This window comes from Monodelphis domestica, chromosome 1 (assembly GCF_027887165.1).
Source record: "Monodelphis domestica isolate mMonDom1 chromosome 1, mMonDom1.pri, whole genome shotgun sequence".
Classification (NCBI taxonomy): Eukaryota; Metazoa; Chordata; class Mammalia; order Didelphimorphia; family Didelphidae; genus Monodelphis; species Monodelphis domestica.
Window position 1 is genome coordinate 614,270,168 of NC_077227.1, and position 20,632 is coordinate 614,290,799.

The 20,632-nt window shown below is 36.6% G+C and overlaps 1 protein-coding gene and 2 non-coding genes across 5 annotated transcripts in view; all 3 read left to right on the top strand.

Annotated features, from left to right (window-relative positions):
* Positions 1 to 20,632, top strand: part of SNX5 (sorting nexin 5) — a 42,358-nt gene that overhangs the window by 2,577 nt on the left and 19,149 nt on the right. Inside the window, exon 3 of one of the 3 annotated variants that reach the window (XM_056813853.1) lies at positions 13,837 to 14,016. The exons of the other annotated variants lie outside the window; for them this stretch is intronic. The gene's annotated coding sequence lies outside the window, so the exon portion shown is untranslated. The remainder of the gene's footprint in view (positions 1 to 13,836; positions 14,017 to 20,632) is intronic. 3 annotated transcript variants of the gene reach the window in all.
* LOC130456748 (small nucleolar RNA SNORD17) lies at positions 6,962 to 7,208 on the top strand. The gene has a single exon (XR_008915792.1). It is a non-coding gene; the product is annotated as a small nucleolar RNA SNORD17 (small nucleolar RNA).
* MIR7259 (microRNA mir-7259) lies at positions 9,463 to 9,520 on the top strand. The gene has a single exon (NR_127446.1). It is a non-coding gene; the product is annotated as a microRNA mir-7259 (primary transcript).

Below are 20,632 nucleotides of genomic sequence, written 5' to 3' on the forward strand. Positions count from 1 at the left end.
GGGAATCAGAATTGATAAATTCCACTAAGTGGAGATTTTCTTTTAATAAGTAGTGACCATATTTTCCATTAGTTCGTATTCTATGAATTATTGAGCAAATTTGATCTCATTGGTCAGGTTCCTGCATTTTTAACATGGCTTTTTGGCCCAGATGAAACAGAGCTTGATTATTTCAACAAGAGGGTCATTGTTTCATGAATGAGTTAGTGAAATGCTACTTTGTGCAGCAGGGATCTTGGTTTGGGGTACATTTTGCATATGTGTGTGTGAAGTAGGTGTAATAAACTGGTCTTTTGTATGAGGGTGTGAGAGGAAGGGTTAAAATAAATACTTCATTGATTTTTCTTGATATTGCATTAAAATAGGCCATATATAGTCGAGGGCAGATATTTTGGCACCAACTTGCTTTTTCTGTATTTCCTTTTTTCTTTTCCCTCCTCTCATTACTATTCTCTTGAGGCAAAAGTTGTTAAGCTCAAGGATTCTAGTAAGGAGATGCTTTTTAAAATGCCTTATATCGGAAGAAAACTACTTTGTCATTTTTGTGAAAGACTGGGAGGGGAAGGTTTAGCTGACTGTGCAACATTCCTCGGATTTTCTATTTCCTGTTTATCCTATTCTCCCTTTTGCTCTTAGAAGTGTTCAGAGTTCTATTCCCTGTTCCCCCCTCCATAACCCCCCCCCCCTTATAAAGAGACTAACTGGCTTTTAGGGAGTGAAACACTGTTTCACTGTTTTTGCTTTTCCTAATGGTCTTGGGATATGGGTATAAGATGATCCCAACAACTTTTGTTTCTATTTAACTATATCTCCTATACAAGTGTTACCAAGTAGATTGCATAGGGAGAATGGAGCTATCTTAACTTGAAACTTTTAAGCTAACATCTTATTTTTTTTTTGCTTTCTTGTACTTGCTTCAAACATTAAGACATGTTGCTGAAATGTTATCCTCATTACAACAAAGAACTAGAAAAAGGATCCTACATAATAAACTATTGTATAAAAATGCATCAAATCTATACTGGTCTTTGGGCGGACCCCATAGGTTGTATTGTATATTAGTGATTTGTCTCATAAAAATTGGCCCCTACAAGCAATTAGAAATTCCAGGATTAAGTGCTATGTTTTAAACTTTCTCCTTGAGGTGAACAAAAAGTTAATAGTGCTAGATTTGCCATTAGAAACCTGGATTTTGAATCCTCTTTTGGATATTTCCTAATCACTTAACTTTAGCTTCAGTTTCCTACTTTCTAAAATGTGGGATAAGACCCATATTCACTCATAGTTATTCTTAGGGTTGTTGTGAAGGTAAAACAAGATAAAAGTATATTGGTGCTCTAGAAACTTTACTAATTTAAACACCAGTTCTTAATAGTAATTTAAATAAATGTTAAAGGTTATTTTGCAGTAAGAGTTCATTTAAAATTGAAATCTCTAGTCCTTAAGCTCAATCTATAGTATATAGTATATATTATATTATGTAATATATAATTATATTAAAACTGTAATAGGAAAATATATTAAATTGTTTCATATTTTGTTAAAATTCTTTGCTGACATTTCAAGAAAATGTTATGAAAGAAAATTAAATTACCATGGTAGTCCTATTATAAAGATACCTTATAGACAGTACTACTGCAGTGAGAAATACTGAGATGTGTACTGTAGGAATCTTACATTTATTTGATTCCCCTGTCCTGCCCAAGAGGTCTTTTTTTTTTTCTTGTTAACCTCCTTGCATGTCTGGTTTTCCAGGAAACTAGACATTTGAAGTAATTTGGAGCAGGTTCTTTTGCTTTGTGGGGCTGCCACTTTAGGATTCTATCTTGAGGGATTCCTTAGGTTTCTGGGATTATCTTTGTAGCTCTGTAATCTGCCCTTAAACTAATTGGGGAAAAAAAATCTAGTTAGCTTTCTTCTACTGGTATCTTTCTTCCCTCCTCCCCCTAAATAAAAGCCCAATAAACTATGTAAGGGAAAAAATATGAAGACAAGACTTCAGGACTGAATTCAGAATCTAATTCATAAAAGATGACAGTTTTTCCTCTCAGTGAGAATAAGTGGGAAAATGGCTGCTTAAGATCTAGGTGAGTGATGGCAAGCCTTTTAGAACTTTTTAGGGACCCAGTGTTGTACCTATACTGCCTCAGACACCACTTCCCCTCCTTTCCCCACCCTTTGCTGATATAGGCTGGTCCTGGGGAAGCTTCCTCCTAGTGCCCTGGGACCCATGTTGAATCTAGCCTTACCTGCCTATTGGGCTATGATCCATATGGAGGTGGAGGGAGTGCAGTTAGCCTTTGAGGGCTGAGGGTGGGGGGAGGAAGGAAGAAAGTGGAGATCTTTTAGGGGGTAGGGCTGGGCCCATGGAGGGAAAGGTGACCCCCCCCCCCCCCCCAGCTGTAGCCCCCAGTCTGAGATTGGGGAGGGAGAAAAGGAGAGAGTAGCCTGAGTGCTCTGCTCATGGAGGGGTGGAAAGGGGGAAGGGAGCAGATTTGCTGGTGATGTACCAGAAGAGAGGTCTTTGTTGTCTTCAGCCCATGTACCATAGGTTCACCATCACCAGTCTAAGTAATTAGCAGTAGAAAGGGAAGAGGTCAGAACAAATTGTTGAGGTATAGCCAAGACTTGACATTCTTCCTTCCTCTCCCCTCCCTTTTTTTAACCTCTCTTATAATCAGTACTGAGTTTGACACTTGAACTATTGCAATTTTTTAGTCAGTCTCCCTGATTCTACCCTTTCCACTTTCTATTCTGCCATTCATATACTACCAAAATAATCTTCCTAAAGGATAGGTAGATCTTACTATGTCACTTTCCTGTTCTAGAATCTTTAACAATTCCCTCTTTGGGATAAAATGCAAATTCCCAGCTTGATTACTTATCAGTCCAATCCAAAGTTAATTATATAATATATACAACAAGATATTGTATCAAGGGTAAGTGATGAAAAGATAAAACATAGTCTAGATCCCCAAGGAGTTAGCTAGCATTCTATAAAGGCTTAGAGGAGCTGGGTTTGGAAAAAAGCTTGAAGCCTTTTTTCTGTCTGGCTCCAGCCTTCTTTTCCAGGCTTGTTTCACTTTAGTACTCCGTATGTTAGGTGTTCCAAGTCCAAATTAACCTATTTTCTGTTCTCCAGATTTGATATTCTGCTTCACATGTCCTCTCTTCCTGGAATGTTCTCTCTATCTTTGCTGGCGAAAACCTCTAGTTTCTTGCCAAACTTAATTCTAGAGACCTTTTCTGAATCTCCTACCTCCCCTTATTTTTGTTTTTACTGATCTGTGCATATATTTATCTCATGGGTAGAGTATAAATTTCTTGAGGGTGAGGTTTTTTTTTTTGTATACTCAGTGCTGTCATTAGTCAAGAATTTAAGCACTTCACTATGGCTAGGCACCATCCATAAAAAGTAGATGCATGTTAAATTGTATTGAATCTCAATTTTACAGATGAGGAAACTGAGGTATAAAAATGTTATGATTTGCCTAAGGTCACTTGTATAGAATAGTGAAGTTGAGATTAAAACCCTTTTCCTCTGATTCCAGATGTTATTTTTAGACTACCTTGCCAAATCATACATCATTCCTCTTTGTATATATTTGCTTGTATTGCTGGGCTTTCCCTATCTTTTATTTTTTTAAAAATACTTTATGTATTCCATCCCAAAAATTGCATATTAAATGATTTGTCAGATATTTAAAAATTCAGATTATTGATGGAGCCATAGGCAAATTATATATCAAAAGAACATTCATTATTTTTTGCCTAGGCTTCCAGAATTTCTAATATAAGGCTCATTATAGATGTAAAATTAGCACAGAAGATGTTGACTTGAGGTCTGATTTAAAATTTTTTTTTTATTATATTTTATTGTAATTGTTTTCCTTTGTAATTTTCTCTTGTTTTATTTCATGTCTTTATAAACATCATTCTCAGGAATCTGTAGACTTGACTATACTGCCAGAGTCTATGCCAATAAAGATCCCTGGACTAGCAGTAATAGTTTCTTGTCTTGCAAGTTCTCAGAAGTTGATAAATGAGTATTGTAATAATATCTGTTGTTTTTTTTTTTTACTAGAAACTTAAATATGCAATCCTGTGAAATAATGTTTCAAATAAAATAAAGTTTGAAATAATGGAGATGAGCACATCAATGAAGCAAAATCATCATTGGAGCTTTGTGATGAGTGAAGTGTGTGAGTGTGTATGTGTGTGGTGTTTTTTTTTTTTGTCTAACCTAGAATTTGGTCAAGAAAATGATGGCTTTCTGTGTAACTAAAAATAATTTTAACATTTTTCCACATTAAGATTGTGGGGGGGGGGGGAGATGGTTTGTGAATATAGAGCCAAATGAACTACATGAAATTAAATTGAAAGGATGAAAAGTAGGTTAGAGTTAGAACTGATAGGAACCTTTGGAGTCTTCTGATGAGGAAACTGAGGCTCAGGTGGGCTAAATGACTCATAGGTAATATTGTAGCACTGCTAGGATTTGAACCATGACAGCATAATTTTCTCTTAGTAAAAATCTTGCCTGCCAGTTTGTGAATTCTGAAGTTCTTTTGCATGGTTAGTTTTGCTTAAGAAGTTTTTTTGGGGGGGGGTCTACTTGATTCTACAGAATAAGTGTTTTCATCAAAAAATTTCTTGCATCAACATCTCTTAATGTGTTAAAATCTTTCCAGTTTTACAAGGGAATGCTTTCTTGTTTTCCTTTCAAACTCATCACTTTTGGGTTGTCATATTTAGCTATTTAGACTAGGAAGATAAGTATAAGAAAACAACTTGCTTTGCTTATCCTTTTAAATAACTTTAAAGTGGAATCTCTTAAATGTTTATTTTTTAGTGAGTTTAGACTTATAAAATATTAGAGCTGGAGGGGACCTCTAGTAAAATATTTTACCATTTAACTTTCTAGTTGAAGAAACAAAATCCCATAATTTGTGATTTTAAGCAAATTATTTGAGCAGTTAAGTTAAGGGAATTTTAAGACCTCTCTCTTCCCTGGGGTCAGAACTGTCTCACTATTCTTCCTATGTACTCCACAGCTGCCTCAGACCAATAATTGAGTTACAGCTTACTGTTGAGACCCACCCTAAATGTCACCCTGGGGAAATAGTGAAACCAGTTCTGAATTAAATAAAGAGGAAGACAAAAAGGAGCTTATAAATGCAGAATGTCACACAAGAGTCTTCATTGTTTCAGGAGGGTAGTTAATTCCTTTTGATGAACATTGCCAGTCAATTTTTTATTATAGCTGCATAATATGATTTTGGCATCTTTCTTTTTGCATTTAAGTATGATTACAAATGAAGCCTTTCTGGGTGGAGACCAATACAGGAACCACTTACTTGTTCCTGATTGCTCCTTTTACTCACCTTTGCTACTAGTATGGTAATCATAGAATTATTGAACTACTAAAAGGGGCCTCAGAGATCAAGGGACTTGCTTAAGGTCCAGTTCTGTGGTTGGAAACCCAGCTCCTCTAAGCTTTCATAGAATGCTAGCTAACTCCTTGGGGATCTAGACTATGTTTTATCATTTCATCACTTACCCTTGATACAATATCTTGTTGTATATATTGTATAATTAACTTTGGATTGGACTGTATGTGTCCTAGAGGAAATGTGGTAGTCATTTACATGTTTTAAATTTTAAAGAGAATCTCAAGCCTCCTATTATAGGATGCTATCTGCTGGTCTAGAATTAGAGGGAGCAGTAATACTAGCTGGCCTTCACGTGGGACTTTTAAGGTTGGCAAAGCACTTTACATACATTATCTTATTTGATCCTCACTACTTCTCTATGAATGTCATTTTTTCGATTTTACTGTTGAGGGAAACTAAGCCTGAAAAGAGGTTAAATGACTTGCCCAGTCTCTTGGCTAGTGTTTTCCAAACAAATAAACAAAAATTCTTGCATCAACATCTATGTGTTAAAATTCTTCCAGTTTTAAAAAGGAATGCTTTCTGAGGTAGTAGTTGAACTTGTGGACTCCAACACCAGGTCTATTTATTGATAAGTAATTATACAAAGAAACAGCTTAAGCAGAGATGGTATTAACATTTTTTTAAATTATTCTATTCTGAAGTTAATAAAACATCAGCATGATTCAATATGGATGTAAGTAATTGGAATTTAGCTATACCTTAGGTACATTAGGGCCAGGGTGGGTAACCAGTTGAAAGTTATAGTGAGAGACAGCTAGGTAGCTCAGTGGATTGAGAATCAAGTCTCAAGATAGGAGGTTCTCAAATCTGTCTTGAGACTTCCTTAGCTGTGTGACCCTGGGCAAGGCACATGTAGCCTGGCCCAGGACACTCTTCTGCCTTGAAACCAATTCACAATATTCTAAGACAGAGGGTGTTTTTTTAAGACATTAAAGTGAAAATATTTTTGATTAAAGAAGGGAGGAGATAAGTGACAAAATGCTTTAAGTTCTACAATAACACTTAAACATTCACATTTAGTCATGTAAATAATCCTGTGAATTAGGTACTATTGGCATTGTTGTTATCCCTTTTCTGTAGATGAAGAAACTGAGACTTAGGTTAAGTGACTTGACTGTGGGTGGTCATTAAGCTAGTAGATGGTTAGAGGTAGAATCTTCCAGGAATGACCAGTATTGTGTCCTTTTCTTAGAATAGGGAAAAGAGTGCCTTATTGTGAGTTGAAAGACATGTGTTCAGATCCCAGCTGTGCTTTTTATTATCTTTATGATGTGGGGTAAGTCACTGAAGTTCCCTGGGCATTTAGTTTTCCTTATTTGTAAAATGAAATCATTGGAATAAAAGACTGGGCTTTTTGCAGATCTAGCTCTATGATCCTTTAGGAAAGAATTTAAACCAGAATACCTTCCATAGCAGGTGAAGTAATTTTTGGCTGAGCACATTCCAGGGCATCTGTTCTTTGATCTGTTCTACACCTGAATTTGTGTCCTTGGCTTGCAGCATATGTGAAATGATGATGAAGTTTATCCATTCTCTGAGTGTGCTGCTCTGCCCTTCCTACAGCTCTGAGTTCCTGTTCTAGGAACTCTTGAGTTATGTAACCTCCAGATACCCTCCAGACTTGCAGTGTTCTACTGTGGATGGCAGGTGTGTGTGGTGGTCTTACTAGTAGGAAGAGATGGAGTTAGCAGAGGTGAAACCCCATTATTTGGGGTCCCATCTTACCAAGACGAATGACTGGTGTCTGATCACATGCTGCAGACTTTGAGCTGTTTCTTTGATAAACTCATCAGTTGCTATGAATGATGGACATATAATGGTCATTGTTTTGCTGATGTGGGTTTATAAATCTTGGATCCTTAATGCCCACAACAGGCCTAGGTTATACCTTTGGATGCTACTGATCCACTGATAGAGCTAAAATGTAAAACTTCCTGAGGGAAGATTTTTAAAAATGTTTGTATCTATACCTAGACATAGTATGCTCTTTTTTTTTTTAACCCTTACCTTCTGTCTTGGAGTCAGTACTGTGTATTGGCTAGGTAAGGGCTAGGCAATGGGGGTTAAGTGACTTGCCCGGGGTCACACAGCTGGGAAGTGTCTGAAGTCATATTTGAACCCAGGACCTCCTGTTTCTAGGCCTGGCTCTCAATTCACTCATAGTATGCTCTTAATAATTGCTTGCTGATTAATGGAGGGAAAATGGTTAGAGAGTTTGATGAGAGAGTATTGGATTACTAGTCAAGAACAACTCAATTCTAGTGCCATCTCTGCTATTAACTCAGTAACTAATTTGGGGCAAGTTTGTACTTGTAGAGGAATTGTTCTCCATATTTAGAACAAAGAGATTGGAGGAGAGTATCTTTAAGGAAGGCACTTTCAGCAAATAAAGGGGTCAGAAGATTAAATCATGAGAACATAAACATGCAGTAGTAGGTTAAGAATGGTTCCTGAAGTACTGCCATAAGTTAGTTCCTTGTTATTCTGCTTTAGTAAGGTTATAATAAAATTTCCCAACTGCTAAATTTAAAAGTTGTCTTTTAAATTATAAGTTGTTGTAGAGGGGGTAGTAAAAGGAAAAGCATTATTTTTCTTGGTTTCTAGGGGATTTTGGTACAGCTATTCAGTTTGGGTATATCTTTAAAAACTAAGTTAAAGTTGATAGTAACAGTGTAAAATGCAGATCACTTTATGTAGTTTAGGTCTTAACTGAAATTTTGATGTTCTAAGAATTAAGGAATATAATTTAATTTAATACATGTCTCTTGATAGTGAAAAACAGAAGCAGTATTGACATAAACATTTTTAACTTTTTTTCTCTCTGGCAACCTGGGAAATATAATTTGAGTGTCTTTGTAGAAACTCTTCAAATTGAGCCTCAGATACTTTCTAGTTGTATGATTCTGGACAAATCACTTAGTCTCCGTTTGCCTCAGTTAAAAACACCTATCTCTCAAGGTTGTTGTGAAGATATCAAATAAGGTGATAATTATAAGACACATTAGCACGGTGCCTGGCACATTATTATTAATTAAAATCTTAGAAATTTGCCTGAGACAGTAAGAGACTGACTTGCCTAGAGTTATATAGCTATTAAGAATCAGAGGGAGGATGGGAACCCAGGTCATCCTCAATATACTATTCATTCTGAAATTGTATTGTTAATAATGGAATATTATTTCATTTAAAAAGTATTTTAAGTCTTATAAAACTTCTCCCAACCCTTTTAGGGAGGTGTAGTGCAAGTGTTATACCTATTTAACTGAAAAGGGAAACCAAAGCCCAGAGAGACTGCCTTGCCAGGAAGGCAGGATTAAGATTCCTCAAACCCAAGTTTTTTCTAAACAAGCTTAGCTTTCTTTTCACAGAACCAAATCATTGTAAAGCAAATTTTTTTTTCCCACAGAAACAACTCTAATTGATTTTCCAGGACTCCACATATATGAATCATAGATTTAGCAAATAATATGGTAAAGACAAAGAAACAATCATCACAAAGTTCCATCATTTTCACCTTTAAAATTCTACACTAAGACCTATAAAATGGGTGCAGTACATGCATTCTTAGGGCCTTCATGTGCTATAAAGTGTATATTAAGCACATAAAATGTGAAATGTGAAAAATGTGAAATTAGAAATGGTATACATGTGGTTAGGAATGGAGATGCTGGGGAACATCACTCAGACCTGTGATTCTGTCAGTGTAGGCCCTCCTTCCATCTGTTTTATCTATAACTGAGTCTCAACTGTTTGGGACAGAATCAAATGGGTTCAAACATTTGATTATTGTTAGCATCCTCCTGAGGTTACTCTCCATTTATACTGTGTATATCTTTATGTTAAATTTTTTGCCTGTTATCTCACCAATTAAAATGTGAGCTCTTTGTCAGAGCTTAGCATGGTGACTTGCCACATAGCAAGCATTTAATCAAATGCTTGGTGGTGACACAACTAGCATGTATCAGAAATAGGATTTGAACTGAGGGCTTTCTAAAGTTCTCCGAGGCCATTCCTCTAATCCCTATGCCATGCTATTGATATACATAGGCGTTAGAGGAGTGACCTTGAAGTTCTTCATCATTTCATTCAAGTCTTCTCAGGTTTGTCTGAAACCATCACTTTCATCATTTTTATAGTCTAGTAATACTCCATTTACATTTCCTAATTGTTGGGCACCTTCTTTGTTTTCCATTCTTTACTAAAGCAAAAAGATTCAGCTACTATAAGTATTTTTACACATGAGTTCCTTCTTTGAACTCTTTGAGGGGAATAAGCCTATTAGTGTGGATCACTGAGTCAAAGGCTATGCACAGTTTAGTAACTTTTGGGACATAGTTCAAAATTGTTTTCAGAATTTCTGTACCATTTCACAGCTACATCAACAGAGCATTATTATGACTATCTCCCTCCCCAAACAGTTACTACTACTTTTAATAAAAATCATTTTGGGGGTAGCTCAGTGGATTGAGAGTCAGGCCTTGAGAGGGGAGGTCCCGGGTTCAAATCTGGCCTCAGACACTTCCCAGCTGTGTGACCCTGGGCAAGTCACTTAACCCCCATTGCCTAGCCCTTACCACTCTTGTGCCTTAGAACCTATACCTAGTATTGATTCTAAGATGGAAGGTGAGGGCTTTGGAAAAAAAATCATTTTTGTCATATTGATGGCCTGAGATAGAAATTCACAATTGCTTTAACTTGCCTGCTATTGTTAGTGTTTGTAGCATTATGGTTGATTATTTGAATTTCTTCCTATCCCTTTGACCATTTAACTTTTGGGCAATGGCTCTTGTACTTTTAAATTAGAGCCAATAACTTATATCTTGTAAATGAGAGCCTTATTAGAAAAAACTTATTGCAAAGATGTTTTACCAAATTAACTTTTCTTTCTAATTTTGACTATTTTTTTGTTAATTTTTAAAATTTCATTTAAGCACAATTATCTTTTATCTTCTGATCATTTCTATCCCTTGTTTTGGACATGAACTCTGTATGTAGTTGCAAAAGCTATTTTCTTTCCTTCTCTAACTTTGTGATTTGACCCTCACAGACACCCATATATCCATTTGTTACTTGGCTTAGTATATAGTATGATGTGTTGGTCTTTACTTTGTTTCTGCCTGGTTGCTTTTTTTGATAGTTATCCCAGAGTTCTGTTTGAATTGTGAATTCTTAACCCTGATAGTTGTTGAGGTCTAGGTTTATTGAGCTCTATGCAACTGTAGTGTTTGTGTATCTAATCAGTTCCAGTGATTAACTTTTCTATTTTTTAGTCAGTACTAAATAGTTTTAATGATTAATACTGCTTTGAGTAGTTTGAGATCTGTCATTGTTAATCCTTCTTCCTTTCTACTTTGTCATCATACCTTAAAGGGAGATGTATTTCACAGAGATTTCCCTCCACCCCCTATCTTCTTCCCATGTCAGATACTACTTGCAGATCATGCTTTTTAAAGAACCATAAAATTTTATAAGTGAAAATGCTGTAAGAGAACCCTTAGAATTTTCCCTGGCTAGTGGGATGTTGACATACATATCTGTGCTACAGTATGAGTCAGCCTCCTATGATTTTGGGTCATAAAGTATTCTGATGAAATGTCAGCTTTTTTCCCCCTTCATTGTTGTAAATATGTTCTCAAAACTAGGGTTGAAGATTTCCCAACTGTGAATTTGCTGAATTTATTTCAACAGTTTCGAAAACTAGGAAGAGCAGTGCATAGTTATCTTAGAATGTTACCAGGAATAAAAACCAATTGGGTTCATTAACCTGTAGTGTAGCGACAGGTCAACCAGCATTTGTTAAATTATCACCTACTCTGTTCTAATTTCCAATTCCTATTCATAGATCTGGGGATACAAAGGAAGGCAAAGAACAAATAGGTCCTGTTCTGTGGGAGATATAACATACAAACAAATATGTACAGACAAAATATATATACAGGATAAATTGGAAGGACCAAGGTAGGTTCCTTGCAGAAGATGTAATTTAAGCTGAGACTTGAAAGAGGCTAGGAAATGGAATTAGAGCATTCAATGCATGGGGGATATATAGTGAAAATACTCAAAGTTGGGAGATGGAGTATGTGTTGTAATACTTGATGGATTAGGAACCCAGAAGGCTGATGAAATGGCTGATAAAGGAGGGACCTTCCTTCCTGTTCAAGGCAGCTGGTGTGGAATTGTAGCCAGTTCTGTTCTTTTTAAAAATATTTTTTATTTAATCTTACTTTTTCCCAGTCTTCTGGCCATTTCTCTACTTCATGATTTTTTAAAAAAGGTGATCTGATAATGTCTTAAGCCACATTGTCTAGTTTTGTTTTTTTTTATCACACTGGTTATTGTTTATGCTAGGAACAAATAACCTGACCTCATGAAGGGCAGGTAGGTGCTTCCCTTACCATCTTTCCCTACTTGGATATCAAAGTTTTTATTAAGGAACAATTTAAATTCTGTCCTTTATAGCTTAAAGTATTTTCCTTGACAGAAAAAAAAAACAACCCTGAAGCAAAATAGTTGAACATTTTTCTTCTTTTTCCTTGTCTCTTTATCATTTCAGTTGCCTTGAACAATGCTCTTATCCTTTTTGTAATTCTCCTTTTGCCTCATTCAGTTTTTTCCCTGAAAACCTCATTTTTGTTCTTGCATTTTCTTGCCATTTTGTGCTTCAATGTGTTGGACACCTTATAGTCTTGTTCTATTTTTTTTTTTTAACCATTACCTTCTGTCTTGGAACCAATACTATGACACAATCCACTGTGCAACCCAGCTGCCCCCTTGTTCTATATTTTTTGTTCATCTCATGTTACCTGCTCTTAAAGCTTTTAAAATTTTGATTTCTCTGTGCATCCACATTGGTCTCTTGACTAATTTACCTTTTTCCTCAACCTATTTATTTGTCTTTTAATGTCTTCAGAATTTCATTTAATGTCTTCTCATTTCTCCTCATCTTCCTTCCACTTTAGGATTTTAGGCCATTTAGGGTTCATTTTTTCTTTTTTCTTTTTTTTCCTAATTTTTTCTTTAAGATTCTAAGATTCTACAGTCATTTCAAACCTCTCTCCCCAAAAGAGAAAGCATTTAGTCCTTCATTGTTTAGACTTTTCCCATATTTAGTATTTTTACCTTTTGAAGGATGAAATTATCATTAAGATATTAGCCATTCTACTTTTGGTGGAGTTCCTTCAGATATATGATTAATAGAGGTATCCCATCACTAACATGTCATGCATGCCTTTGTGTCTGACTTGTGATTAAGAGTCTGTTTAGTTTTTTTGTTTTTTTTTTTAAGATGCCCAAGATGGAATCAAGGAAATATAACTAAAAAGATATTATAACCCAGGGGGGGAAAGTCTTTGTCATAATAGTTTTATATTTTTAGGTTTATTCTTGTAAGAAGATCTAGAGTAAATTAGAGGATTTTCTAGAGTGAAAAGGTGATGGTTCCCTTGCATTGTGGCTAGATCACATCCCATTTAGAAGATTATGCATTTTTAATTCTAGAAGATACATTTTAGGAAGACCTGCTGTTATTTTCAGTGTCAAGGAAAGAGAATTGGAATGGGTCCAGAAGAACTTTAGGATTACAAAATGAAGAAGGGTTGAAATAGCTAGATATAATTTAGCTTGGAAAAGAGAAAATTTGATGACAGGCTAAGTAGTTACAGAGCTGTCGAAATACTAGACTTGCTCTGCTTGGCTTTAGAAGGCAGAGCTGGGAACAAGGGCCAGTAATTGCATCGAGGCAGATTTCAGTTCCACCTAAACTTCCTTTAAGAAATGCTGGTGTCAAGGGTGTGACTTGAATGTTTGGCCTTAGACATCTCTTCTAATTGAGGACTTCTGAGATTGTGATTCTGAGGTAGAAAATCTGGGCCTGCATTCAAAATTTCTTGCTAATAATTAACTTTTCTATGTTGACATAATCTAATGTAAATCACTTATGTCTCTGAGCCTCAGTTTTCTTTCCTATAAAGTGGAGGTAGGTCATAATATTTGTTTGCATTACTTAATTTGACAGGATTGTTTTGAGAAAAGAACTTTATAAACAAAATTTAAAGTGCTACATAAATATGAAGTTGTTAGTGTTCTGTTGCTTGGTGTAGATGGTTTAAGAGACCATCTGAAGAGCAAAATTGTTCTACTTCCAAAAGATTTGGAGTCGGAAGGGATCTTGATCATCTACTAGACCACCTCATTTTTATAGAAGAGGAAACTGAAGTCAGAGTAGCTAAGTGAAATTTAGTAACAACATAGGCAGTAAGTAGCAGGGTCTGGATTTTGTGTTCAGTTATTTCAGTCATGTCTGACTCTTTGACCTCATTTGGGGTTTTGTTGGCAAAGATACTGAGTTGTTTGCCATTTCTTTCTCCATCTCATTTTACAGATGAGGAAATTAAGAGAAGCAAAATTAAGTGACATGACCTTGTTCATCTGAGACCTGGATTTGAACTCAAGTCTTCCTGACTGCAAGTCTGGTCCTCTATTTACTGCACCATCTAGCTGACCTGGGACTTGAATTTCACCTCCAACTCCTTTTCACCATCATACAATCTTTTGTTCAAGTGTCAGTGAATCTTATTAGCAATCTTTGAGCCTTTGAGAGTAGAATTTGGTGAGGTGAAAGTATAGGCCAATCCTGAGACCTTATGAAAGGACATTTGAAGACTTAGATTTTGAGTTGGGTTGTATTGAATTATAGTTTTTGACCTTTTGTAGTATGACCACAGTAGCCTTTTTACCCAGGTAAAAGGAAGAATCGTACAGTAAGCTCTAAACCCTGAGTCACCCATCCTAGACTTGGGACCAACAGTATTTGGTCTCCAAGCTCCAGGGAGTCCTCTCCTTGAATAGTTCCCAGATCTAGTCTTCTCTCTCCTTTCTCCCAAGTGCTTACCAGGTAAGAACCAGGTAAGAACACTATAAATCCTCCAGATTTCACTGGTTTAAGGAGATTCCCTTGGGATTCCCTAGGGGTTAAGGGGCACTTAACTCCTGGACCCCAACAGGCAGGACTTCCCTATTTCATCTTCCTGGACTGCTCCTTTGTTTATCTCCCCTTAATAAAGCTGACTTGCATTACTGTCTTGTGGGCTCCATGTTTCCTTGTATTAAGCTTTTGGCATTTGAACTTGAATCTGTATTAAGACAGATGTAGATCAGTAATTCTCTGACTTTGACTCTGACTTCAAATTTAGCCTGCTTCATCTTGTAACATAGCTTGCTTGATAGTTCAGCTATATTTTTTTTAAAACCCAATTAATCAGCACATAACATAATAGGTCAGTAGGCCTAACCTCACTATCCTGTAACTTATTCCTATTTGGTATAATGTAGAAGGTTTGAATCTGAATAATTTGATTCTAAATCATTTCGTTTATATTTTCAAGATAAATTTTTGTTTATATCTTGTTTTTATATTACCTGCAATTCCTACCATATGACCCGTCACCCCCTCCCAGAGAACTGTTCTTCACAATTTTTTTTTTTTGCAAAACTAACCAACACATCAAAAAAGTATCACGTAATAAGCAGTGTTCCACACCCTTGATTTCTGGCCTCTACAAATAGGCAATGGATAGTGTCATCTCAGCTTTTTTGGGGGGCCAAACTTAGTCATTAATTTTGTGGTACTCACTTCCAGCAAGAATATTTGTTGTCTCTTAACTATTTGCCTCAGTTTCTTTAAGCTATCAGGAAACATAGATACCTCAGTCCCCTATGCTGAAGTAAAAAGCTTCGTGTAACATAGTCCTTCCTTGAAATTTGAACATTCTGTGTATATGTGCTGACTTGAATTTTTTTGAATAATGCACTTCCATAAACAGCCATTCCTCTTAAAGAGGAAGGAAGTGTTATTCAAAGAATGCCTATGCTAGAATCAGCTGTGACAAATGAAAAGATCTCTGACCTCTTTAGCTTTATCTTCATTCCTCAGGAAGTTACTATCAAAAATCAGGTGACCATATGACAGAGTCATATGATGGCAATGAAATTTATGCCAAACCTGTGAAATAGCTAGGAGTAAACCAGAATTCATCCCAAAATAAAGGAAACCAGAGGAGACATATCCAGGACTGTTATTTCTAATCCTGAAGTTGGTTGTTGAAGTTTTTGTTAAAAATTAGGGTACTAGAGCAAATATTGATTAAGGAAATTTGGCAGTATTAGAATAAGATATCTGCTGTAAATTGTAACTAAGTAAGCTTCCTTGCCAGAAAAACTTGTTAGATGCATTAAGATATGTTCCTTAGTTTTTAGGTCATCTAAAAGAATTGCTTAATAAAGATTTACTTCGTTTACTCTCATACCTTATATATGTATGTATATATTTTTCTGTCTCACTAAACCACTGAATTAGAAATTAGAATAGTGAAGGGGAGAGAGATGAATAGATTATGACATCTGAATTAGAAGGGATTTCAAATCATATGACATTCCCTCTATGGCATATCCCACAAGCAATTATCAGGTCACCCTTTACCTCCAAAGATGAGATACTCAGTATTTGTTGAGGCAGCCCATTCAACTTTTAGACAGCTATAATTATTAGGAAGTTTTTTTCTTATTTTGAGCCAAAATTTGCCTCTTCAATGTTCACCCACTGCTCTTAGTTTCTGCCATTTGGGGCCAGATGGAACTGGTATAATCTCTTGTCTACATGATTGCTTTTGTTATTTAGTGATTCCAGGCATGTCCACTTCACAACCCCATTTTGGGTTTTCTTGGTAAAGATACTGAAGTAGTTTGCTATTTCCTTCTCCAACTCATTTTACAGATGAGAAAACTGAGGCAAACAGTTAATTAACTTACCAAAGTTCATACAGCTAAGAAGTGGCTGGGGCCAAATTTGAATTTAGGAAGATAAGCCTTCCTGACTTCAGGCCCAGCACTCTTAACTCACTGAACCACCTAGCTTTCCTTTAGGAATTTATAAATGGACAGATAATATTTCTCATTTCTCATAAATACAACAGAATAAAGGTACTCTCATAATTTCATTTACTTAATAAGCTGTTGTTATTTGATGTGTTCTAGGTACTATGTTAGGTGCTGGAGATAGAGACAAAAATGAAATGGCACCTACTTTCATACTCTGAAATAGCTTAGCTTCTAGATTCAAAATATAGACAAGGCAATTTCCAGGGGAAGGGCATGAGCAACTACCGTACCAGAAGAGGCCTCATAAAGATGATGCTTGAGTTGAGATTTGAAGGAAGTTAGACATTTTTGAAGGTAGAAGTGAGGGAGGGAGTACATTTCAGGGACTGGGTACAGTGCCGCCTGGGTGACACTAGATTTGGAAGATGGGATGTCATGTACTAAGAATTAGGGAGGCCATTTGGAATGTAGACTGTGAGAATAATGTGCAGCAATCCTGGAAGGCAGGCTGGAGCCAGATTGGAAAAGCCCTTAAAAACCATACAGAGAAAAACAACTATACAGAGGTGTTTATATTTTTATCTTGTAGACAACAGGAAACCTTTAGAGCTGGAACTTTTTAAGTGGGGAGTAACTTGGTTGAGTCTCTGCTTTTAGGAATATTAATTTGTTAGCTGTATGAAGGATGACTTGGAAAAGAGACGAGAGCAAAGAGGAAGTTATTGTGAGGGTGTGATGTCAGTGGAGGAGCGGGATGTGAGTGAGAATGCAGAGAGAGAAATAACAAGACTTCACAACTGTTTGGACACAGGACATGAGGAGTCAAGGGAAGCTCAGGGAACCTGAGTGGAAGAATGGTAATTTAGACACAGGAAATTTAAGAAGGGGGAAAGTAGTTTTGGGGAAAAGATGAGTTCAATTTCAAACATGGAATTTGAAATGGCTGTTAGTCACTCCACTGGAGTTTAGTGGTCAGTTGGTGATCTTGTTCTGGAGCTTGAGAACAGGTTCTGGATCTATCTATCTCTGTGTAGATCTGGGAATCATCTGCAAAGAAGTGATAGCTGCACCCATGGGAGCTTATGAGTTCCATTGAGTGAAGAGAAAGAAAATGATGAGAGTGCCTGGGACATACCTCTCTGGAGTACAAAATCAAGGAGGATGATCCAACAAAGGACACTGAGAAGAATCTTGATAGGTCAGAGAACAGTATAAGGAAAACTGGAGGAGAGAGCAAGATAAGATAAGGAGAGGAAAGACTATCAAATTTGACAACTAATGGATCATTGGTTTCAGTTGATGAATTTATTTATTTTTTGAGCCCTTACCTACCGTCTTGGAGTCAATACTGTGCATTGGCTCCAAGGCAGACGAGTGGTAAGGGCTGGCAATGAGGGTTAAGTGACTTGTCCAGGGTCACACAGCTGGGGAGTGTCTGAGGTCAGATTTGAACCCAGGACCTACTGTTTCTAGGCCTGGCTCTCAATCCACTGAGCTACCTAGCTACCCCCTCAGTTGATGAATTTAGAAGGCAAAAATGAATCTGAGATGAGAAAGTGAAGGCAGTGAGTATAAACCATATTTTTCTAGAAGTTTGACTATGAAGGGGAGAAGAGATAATTCAGTAGAATTTGGAGAGAGAATTGTACCTGGACAAGACAGGAATAGAGAGGAGCTGCTTTTTTTCCCTTTCTTCCTAAAGGGACTAGAACTAAGGAAAGAAAGATGGATAGATTGAGAGAAGAGTGAGATGTAGAATACTTTCTGAGTGGAATGATCATCTTCCCTCTTTTAAGACTGTTTCGGAATTTACTCTTGTACTTTTTTCTTATGGTGTCACATTCTGTGATTATCAGATCTCTGTTCTTTGTTTTTGTTTTTAATTTCCATATTCATTTTTGTAAGTGAATAATCTCATAAAACCAAATCCCCAAAACATACCCAAATAAACTAGTGATAAATCATGCTTTTATCTGCATTCCTACTCTCAACAATTCTTTCTCTGGAGGTGGATAGCTTTCTTTTTCTTAACGTCCTTCAGAATTGTTCTGAATCATTGCATTGCTGTTAGTAGCAAAGTCTCATCACATTTGATCATTCCACAGTATTGCAGTTACTGTGTATAATGATCTCCTGGTTCTGCTTAATTCACTCCATATCAGTTCACATAGGTCTTTCTAGCTCTTTCTGAAATCATTCTGTTCATGATTCCTTAGAGCACAATAGTTTTCCTTCACCATCATATTCAGCAGTTTGTTCAGCCATTCTCCAGTTGGTGGACATCCCTTTAGTTTCTAATTCTTTACCACCACAAAAAGAGGAGCTATAAATCTTTTTGTACAAACAGTCCCTTTCCCATTTAAAAAAAAAATCTCTGAGATACACACTTAATAGTGGTATTTCTGGATCAAAGGGTATGCATTCTTTTATAGCCCTTTGGGCCTTATTCCAAATTGTCCTCCAGAATTGTTGCATCACTTCACAACTCCACCAGCAATGCATTAGTGTCCCAATTTTGCCACATCCCCTCCAACATTTATCATATTTCTTTACTGTCATATTGGCCAGTCTAATAGGTATGAGGTGTTACCTCAGAGTTATTTTAATTTGCATTTCTCTAATCAAAAAGATTTAGAACATTTTTTCATATGATTATTGCTAGTTTTGATTTCTTCCCAGATCTTGATTCTTTTTTTTTTTTAAACCCTTACCTTCCATCTTGGAGTCAATACTGTGTATTGGTTCCAAGGCAGAAGAGTGGTAAGGGCTAGGCAATGGGGGTCAAGTGACTTGCCTAGGGTCACACAGCTGGGAAGTGTCTGGGGCCAGATTTGAACCTAGGACCTCCCATCTTTAGGCCTGGCTCTCAATCCACTGAGCTACCCAGCTGTCCCCAGATCTTGATTCTTAAGCCTTTTTAAATTTTTTTTTAAACCCTTACCTTCTGTCTTGAAGTCAATACTGTGTATTGGCTCCAAGGCAGAAGAGTGGTAAGGGTTAGGCAATGGGGGTCAAGTGACTTGCCCAGGGTCACACAACTGGGAAGTATCTGAGGCCAGATTTGAACCTAGGACCTCCCATCTCTAGGCCTGGCTCTCAATTCACTGAGCTACCCAGCTGCCCCCTTCTTAAGCCTTTTATAGATCCTCATTGATCTCTTTATCAAGAAGTTCCTGAGAACTCCCCCAACTTGCTACTTTCTAGTCTCCTTCATCCAAAGCCAACTTTCTCATCTAGTGTTTCTAGTTTTCTTAATCAGAATGCCAATAGGCTACTTGCTTCCTATAACTAGAATTCTGTAAAAGTTGACTCAATCCTATCCTTGCTTTCCCCTTTTCAAAGATAGACTCCTTTTCTTACTATATATATATATATATACACTTAATAGTTTGCATTCCATACCTATACTTAGCTCTTACTTTGTATGTCACTTAGTCTTTGGTTTCTGCCACTTCAAAGCTAAATTGACTTAGTAGAAAAGAGAAGTATCACAAAGCATTTAAAGTGGTAAGCTTCTAGAGTTGAAATTAAGATTTTGATTTTCAGTTATAAAAATTATGTATATATAGCCCTTTAAAATTTTAACTAAAGAAACTTCATGTTATTCAGTGTTCATATCTTTTTCCATTAGGCTTTAGGTCAGTGGTTCTCAACCTCTCAATTTGTAGCAATGAGAATACATAATACATATCAGGTATTTACATTCTGAATCATAACTGTAGCAAAATTACAGTTTTGAAGTAGCCACCAAGATAATTTTTTGGGTTGGGGTCACTGCAACATGAGGAACTGTATTGCGGAGTCACGGCATTAGAAAGGTTGAGAACCACCGCTTTAGGTTGTTCAAAGATACTTTTACTTTATACTCCGGTATCTAAAATCTGTGACTTGTAAACTCAGTGTCATGTAGAATTGGGTGTGACATAACCTGCACTGTATTTTTTCCATGTGGTTTGGCTGTTGTGCTCCAGTTCACATAAGAAAAACAAACTCTGGAACAGGAAGTAGCCTATATCCTCTGGGGTCTTACAAAGACTGTGTAACTGCTTCTTCTCTGCCTCCTTTGCTGAATTTTCATTCACCTGCTGCTTGTGTTCCCCACATTTCTGTTCTGGACCCTCTTTTCTTACCTAGGCTATTCAACTAGCCTCTCTGCAGATGACTGCTTACCAAGGTAACCTTTTTTTCTGATGAGTTTCTGTTGATATGTTTTAGTTTCACATTACCGTAATTTCCTCCATTTTCTTTTCTCATACCTCTCAGGGAGCCATCCCATATACTGAAAAGCATTTCTTTAAGAC